This window comes from Mastomys coucha, unplaced genomic scaffold (assembly GCF_008632895.1).
Source record: "Mastomys coucha isolate ucsf_1 unplaced genomic scaffold, UCSF_Mcou_1 pScaffold16, whole genome shotgun sequence".
Classification (NCBI taxonomy): domain Eukaryota; kingdom Metazoa; phylum Chordata; class Mammalia; order Rodentia; family Muridae; genus Mastomys; species Mastomys coucha.
Window position 1 is genome coordinate 46,812,162 of NW_022196898.1, and position 7,305 is coordinate 46,819,466.

A 7,305-nucleotide genomic window follows, 5' to 3' on the forward strand; every position below is an offset into this window, starting at 1 on the left:
TATATATATATATATATATTGATCAGTGATTTGAATTACATGTTAAATTACAATTAAGAAAAGTTTGGGCCAGGCTGTGGTGCCACATGCTTTTAATCCCCACTGCTTTTAATCCTAGCATTTGGGAGGCAGAGACAGGCTGATTTGTGAGTTTGAGGCCAGCCTGATCTACAGAGTGAGTTCCTGGACAACCAGGGCTAAAAAAAAAAAAAAAAAAAAAAAACAGAGAAATTACAGAGAAATCCTGTGTCAAAAAACCAAAAACCAAAACATACCAAACCAAACCAAAACAACAACAAAAATAACTTAGTTGATTGTTCTTACTAAAGGAACAAAGTAAGAGTTAGAGTTTAAGAGAATCACACTTTGCCCTTCAAAGCTTTCCCTGAATTTGAGAAAGAACTTGGTGCAATGTTTTTGTATATTGCAATCTGTTTCACACCAGTGTTGAAATTAGAAACTGAAGGGAGAATTCTAATCATCCAGCCACTTCTTGTGAACCTATTTCCTTTGTCCCATTCTTATATTCTGTGTCTATTCCATTTGTCTCTGATTATCCTGAGAAATAGGTTGGGCATGAGGTAAGCCTTTTTGCACACAGATCACACATGAAACTTTGCTTCCGGAGTGTCTTAGTCAGGGTTTCTATTCCTGCACAAACATCATGACCATGAAGCAAGTTGGGGAGGAAAGGGTTTATTTGGCTTACTTCCACATTGCTGTTTATCACCAGAGGATGTCAGGACTGGAACTCAAGTAGGTCAGAAAGCAGGAGCTGATGCAGAGGCCATGGAGTGATGTTTCTTGCCGGCTTGCTTCTCCTGGCTTGCTCAGCCTGCTCTCTTATAGAACCCAAGACTTCCAGCCCAGGGATGGCACCACCCACAAGGGGCCCTCCCCCCTTGATCATTAATTGAGAAAATGCCCAACAGCTGGGTCTCCTGGAGGTACTTCCCCAACTGAAGCTCCCTTCTCTGTGATAACTCCAGCCTGTGTCAAGTTGACACACAAACCCAGCCAGTACACAGAGCTTTACCTCCTTGAGTCTCTTCAAGCTAATTCTTTCAGTGTTGTACATGGAGAGGAATAATTTAGGAAAGGCAAATGAGACCCCAAGAGCAAGGATGCTCTGGGTATCTGCTGCTGAATTCTGATGGTCCAATTCTGATGCTTGCCCCGAGACACAAACTGGAGCTGGCTGCCCTGCTGAGGAAGACCTTGTTTTGTTCTGGGTGATGATCTGAGCTGATCCAATTATCCTAGAAAAAGTATTGATTTCTTTGAAGATTTTATAACATACATAGTGCTATTACCTGACAAACTCTGGGGTATCAGGGTTTGCATTTAGTTCAAAGGTGCTGGAACAAGATGAGAATTACAGAGCATACTGGGAGACACAAGGACAAACAGTTTGCCTCACTGAAGGCTTCTTTGGTAATTCAGAATACTTCCTTCAAGATCCTTTGGCCTACTCTCTTGGCATTTAGGCCAAGGTTTGCAAAGTCAAAGATAAGATCAAGGATCACATCCTGAAGCCAAGTTTGGGAGATTATAGGGTCCAAGGTTAGCTGAAACCAATTCTGGGAAGACTGTTCTATCCTTAAGGACAGATGTTGCGAAAGTAAGAATAACCTTCAGAGCCTTTATCCACAGCAATTTATCTTCAATGACCTTAATCTTAACTAAATCTTTATAAAGCATCATTAAATTCATGGCTGAATTATTTAGGAAAAGAGTATAGCAGGATGAGGCTCTGTATGCTTTAAAGACAAGGGACCTCAGACAGTGGGCTTGATCCCTCAGATCCCTTAAGCAACCAGTGTCATCCTGGGGAGAACCCCAGGAGAACCATAACAAGGGAGAAACTAACAGGAGAAAGATCTGAATCAGTAACAAGTTTATCCTCAGAGTAATATCAGGAAAGGAGTGCTCCAGCATAAAGGTGTTTTGAGAAACTTTTGAGAGTAGAAGACCAGAAGCCCCATGTGGCCCAAGAGGCATCAGTTTAGTCAGAGGCTGCAAGAATTCATCAGTGGTTTCTGTCAGCCCAGAAGTGATTCTAGTCATGCCTCTGGGCTGTCATGTTAAAGGCACAGGACTCTTTCAGGTCATGATTCTCATTTCAGTGATTTTATGATGAGGAACTAAGTTCTTTTCTTTTGTCCCAGTAACCCACAACCACTGTATTGTTCTCCTTCCCTGTAATGTCTCCTCCTCTCTTGCCCTGTGCCCATAGGCTGCCATGGGTAGTGTACTATTTGGGTGTTTCTGAACTCTCTCTGCACTATCTCAAGGGACTGATTGTGTTCTACTCTGGGGGCTTGTGTATTGCAGGTTCAGGACATGCTCATCCCAGAAACCATAAGCACATTCTCAGAAGCATCTTGGCATTCCTTATATAACTTTTCCTTTCACTGTGTCATGTCAGCAATTAAAATTGCTATTTTTCATAATCAACATTCATGAGAACTTTAAGAAATTATGTATAACATGTTTTTATAATTTCCAATATCGAACAATGAGTCCAATACAAAAACATTTCTCTGTCACCTTTTGTATCATGAGTGTGGCAAGGTTCAGAAACATTAGTGATCAAGGGAGTGCTTTCTGTCAGTTAGAATCTAATCAAAAACTAAAACAATCCTTTAAGTTTTGGGGATTTATTTTATTTTATTTTTATTTTTTCTTTTGGAGGGGAACCTGGGAAAGGAGATATTGTAAATAAAGAAAACATCTAAAAAAAAGAATCTAATCAATATTTTACTATCATTTTGTGTATGGGAAAAATATGTTCTGAGCTCTGAAGAAATAACTCCCAGGTAGAGTGTTGATGCCCAGCTATGTTGTTAATTGTTTGCTTTGTGTGGGAGTTGGAGACAGTTGGGGGAATGATGGAAGAGACAGCAATAGAGTGTTTAGAAAGATTGGGGGGGGACATATGATTTGGTTAAGCAATGGGATAATTTAATTATACATATTATTAATAATACAATTGTTCCTTCATAATAATAAGTAATAGTAATTTATAATGACAATGATGATGATGATGATGATGATATCCTGCAACCATCTGTCTATTGTGCCATGAGACTAAGCACACTGTGTGAATAGCTTAGGTATACCAATGTCTTAATTCTCATTGTCACCCCCAAATGAAAATATTACTATCCTCCATTTCACAAGTAAGAGAAAAATTAAAATACTTGATACAAAATCACACATCTAGTTGTGTGTTCTGACTTCAGATGCTTGGCTGTTAATCACTATGAAAAGAAGAAATTATCTGTTGCCAAAAGTGGTTTATAGTATGGCAAATGCCTTAGATACTTGAAATGTCTTGGTCATATGTAGCATAATACTTCCTCTGGCAACATTACATCTCTACCAGAAATTATAAAGTTACCAGAGAAGCAAGCAAGCAAGAGGCTAACCAAACAAATGACCAAAAATACCTCATCTAGATGCTCATTAAAAATAACCTGGGCATTTAAATCCATCTCAATACTTTACAAAGCATTCTCCCATATACTATAGCATTTGACCATCACAATACAGAGTGCATGTAAGAGTTACATTATAGACTTTAAAAACTGCTTTGTTCTTGATGACCTTGAAGACACACGGAGTTGTGTATGGAGGAAACATGGTATCAACTGTGCAGCATCAAGTGAACTCAATCAATTCTCACAAATTTGAGCCACTGAGCAAGGTGTCCTGATTGACACCATGAGATCACTCTGTTGCCTCTGTTTGGTCAGGACAGAGTTTACAGACAGACAGAAGTTACACAAATGGTTACTCTTCTTTTTATCATAGGCAGAGGAGTAAGAAATATCAAATGTTCCAAAATATAAAATTGACTGCCAAGGTGATACTATTGCAATCCTGACTTCACACAGTGGCCTGTAGTCAGAACACAATGCATGGAATGACCTTCAGACTATGAGTGAAGTACAAGTGAATCATGTTTTTAGATCTTGTTCATGCCCAGGGTGTCCCATTATGCACACACAATTATTCCACTACCATAGCTGTATAACTTCCTGCTTCCCTAGACTATTAATACTTCCTAGTTGTTAAAGACAGATGGGTTTATATGGCTAATCTGGCCAACTGGCTGGGTGTGATTCCACTATGCTAGTGCACTAGGAACATTTAGGACACTTATTTTCTGCTGTGATAGCAAGGCAGGTCCTTCATCTTCCAAAATCCACATCTATGAGATAAAGGCAGCTTTCATTTCCAAATCTCTATTTGGAAAGGGACAGCCTTATAGGCCAGGTGATTTTCAATGAACAAACATGTATTTATATATAAACATTTTTATGTTAACTCACTTATGTTTTAGGATGTATTTTTACAGTAGTGACTAGCTTTAACTAAATATCTAGGCACTGTCCTAAATACTGAAGGTTAAGTGAAAAGCTTGTTTTTCAGGTTCAGCTTTCAAAACACAATAAAATTTGAAAGATGGTATTCAGTATTTTATTCTCAGATTACTGGTATAATTTAAAGATTAACACAAGTCTTTTCCTAGGCAAAGTTGCTGTAAATATGGGGAAAATCCCATTGCTTCTCAAAGGGGACCTCAGATGACTCCCAGTATCATTTGTTTAAGTTCCAGTTGTTACTAAGTTATAAAATCACAACATCACTATCAAGCCCAGGGTTCTTGTAAGAACTAAAGGATTATGTGTAATTCACAATGACAGAGTGGTTCCCTGTAAAGGACTTGAGAGGTGTGCATCCTGGCAGGTTGTAGAAGAAAATGAAAAGTCTTTTTCCTTTTGTTCTGTTTCCTCATTCATCTATTACATTCAAGTATTGGCTATATATATGTCAATACCATATTATCTTGGTTCCTTTTCTTTTCAGTCCTTCCCAGATTTGTGTGGGAACTGATCACAACCCTAAGAAGCCCTTCAATTGAAGGGAACTCACACCTGTTTCTAAGAAACAGACTATCTCCAAATAAATGATACAAGTTTTATTTTTCTGAAAAATATTAACGACATTGCTGGTAAGAAAAAGTAGACCTGTCACAACATTCTTGCTATGGCCAATGCTCCAAGTAATGAGCACATTTAAGGGCAACAGTGTTTTTAAAGAACGTATTTTGACTAATTTTTCCTTAGGGATACATACACATTTGACCATTTCCAGGTTTAAATTCACTGAACTGAACCTTTTCTGCCTGTAGACTCTTTGATGCTACAGCTTCCCTGGGGAGTGCCTGAATGTCCCCACCCTGCCACCTATCTTCATGTGACCTTCTCTGCCAAGCTCTCATATGCCTCCCCCAAAACTCACCCCTATTTCATCTTCTCCCCAAGTTCCAAACATATAGAAAATACCCCAAGACAAACCTGACTCTAAAGTCTTCCAATGATCAGTAATAGCTGTATGCAGAGGCAGCCATGCAAATCCTGCTACAGTGGCTCACTGCTCAGCTCTGAGGCAAAATATATTCAAGGATAAACACTAACCTTTTGGTTAAACAGTTATCAGGGAAGTAATAAATAACCAGTCCAGATTAAAGTTAGCCTTGACATAAACTTGAATGCCTTTGTGATGTTTGTCCCCCAAAGCAGTTGTTTACAAGATATAAAAATCCTGAAATTTTGTTATAAGATTAAAGTTTAAAATATGAAAGTAGTTGCTTATTAGCTTTCCAGCCACCTGTTCCTAAAGATGGTTAGTGGTAAGATATGAGTGGTTTCAGGTAGAAAGTTAAAATATATACTGCAATGGAGAAGGGAACCTTTGCCTGAGATATGGTAACTGGATAGAGCAGATAGTAGCTTGCATACCATGGGCAGGAAGATAGTGAGGACCCAGGACAGGGCTGCATAAGTATAATGTGGAGCTGGACATACTGAACTTGACAATCAAATTAACACAGGAGACAAACATTAATGTCTCTGAGGACAAGACAATTCAGTAAAGTAGGATGGTAGCTTCCAAAATGAAATGAAACTGTATGCAGATAAAAGAGAATTGATTCCTTCAGGACAGTCTTGTAGGGTTCATTCAAGCTGACTAACTTATTAATTGCCCAGGTCCCCCTTCTCTTCTTACATCTCAGCTATTATCAGGTGTTTTTGTACTACAACAGCATGTGACATTTAAAGAGTTTATAATACACCACACATTCCATGAAATATTTTGATTGCCACATCAGACATATGTTTAGACATTTCCCTCATTTTTCAGAACAATGAACAGGATTCATTAACCTCCTCAAAGCCATTGCCAGTGTAAGGGCTAACCTTGACTGTCAACTTGATGGACTTAGGATCACCTGGGCAGTGCCCTTCAGGGTATGTATGGGTACGGCTATTTCTAGAGTTTGAGTGAGCTGAACAGAAGTGTACAGAAAGTTATGGGGCACCATCCTACAGTCTGTGACCCCAAGATTCAATAAAAAAGTAAACAAGTTGATGTAGTGTCTTGTGATTACAATCTAGGCATCCCTACAGTCAAGGCAGTTAGATTATCAGATGTTCAAGGCGAGCCTGAACTACATAGTGAGATTGAGGAATTCATGAACTACAGTGTAAAGCCTTGTTCAAACTAAGAAAAGCAAAACATTACAAAACAGAATAAAACCAGACTGAACAAGCACAGCATAACAAAAGAGAAATTGGGGAGTAGGAGCAACCACCATTTTCACTCCTGACCATGGATACCATGTCATCACCCACCCTCTGCTACCAGCTCCCTTTATCAGGTGCACATATAAACTCTCCCTTCTTTAAGTTGCATTCCTGGAGCACTTTGTCTAGTGATGAAAAAAAAAGCATAGTGAACACAAACACTAATAAACACAACTAAGATCTAAACCTAACTTGACTTGAACATTGATGTGGGAAACCTGCTAATTATGGTGGAAATCTACCAATGACTGGATAGCCTCCTGGGGCTCAGCACTAATGCAGGACTCTCTTCATTGACAGAGTTTCTCCTTCTCTGACCTTGTCTGGGGAATTCTAAGCTGCCACACTCTCTTCTTTTTTTGGGGGGGGGGGGTGGAAAGTTTTAATCTTTTTTTTTTTTTTAGATATTTTCTTTATTTACATGTAAATTTCTCCATTCCCAGTTTCCCCTCCAAAAAACAAAGAAACAAACAAAAACAAACCCCTGTTGCCTCCCACTTCCCCATGCCTGCCACACCGCCCTCTCCCACTTTCTGGCCCTGGCATTCCCCTACACTGGGGCACAGAACTTTCACAAGGCAGAGGTCCTCTCCTCCTATTGCTGATCGAATTTGCAATCCTCTACTATACACATGCTGACAGAACAATC

General features: G+C 39.2%; 1 protein-coding gene across 1 annotated transcript in view; it reads right to left on the bottom strand.

The window, feature by feature from the left end:
- Window positions 1–738, bottom strand: part of LOC116093253 (hydroxyacid oxidase 2-like) — a 20,541-nt gene extending 19,803 nt beyond the window's left edge. Inside the window, exon 1 of the mRNA XM_031374638.1 lies at window positions 710–738. The gene's annotated coding sequence lies outside the window, so the exon portion shown is untranslated. The remainder of the gene's footprint in view (window positions 1–709) is intronic.
- Window positions 739–7,305: the final 6,567 nt, after the last annotated feature.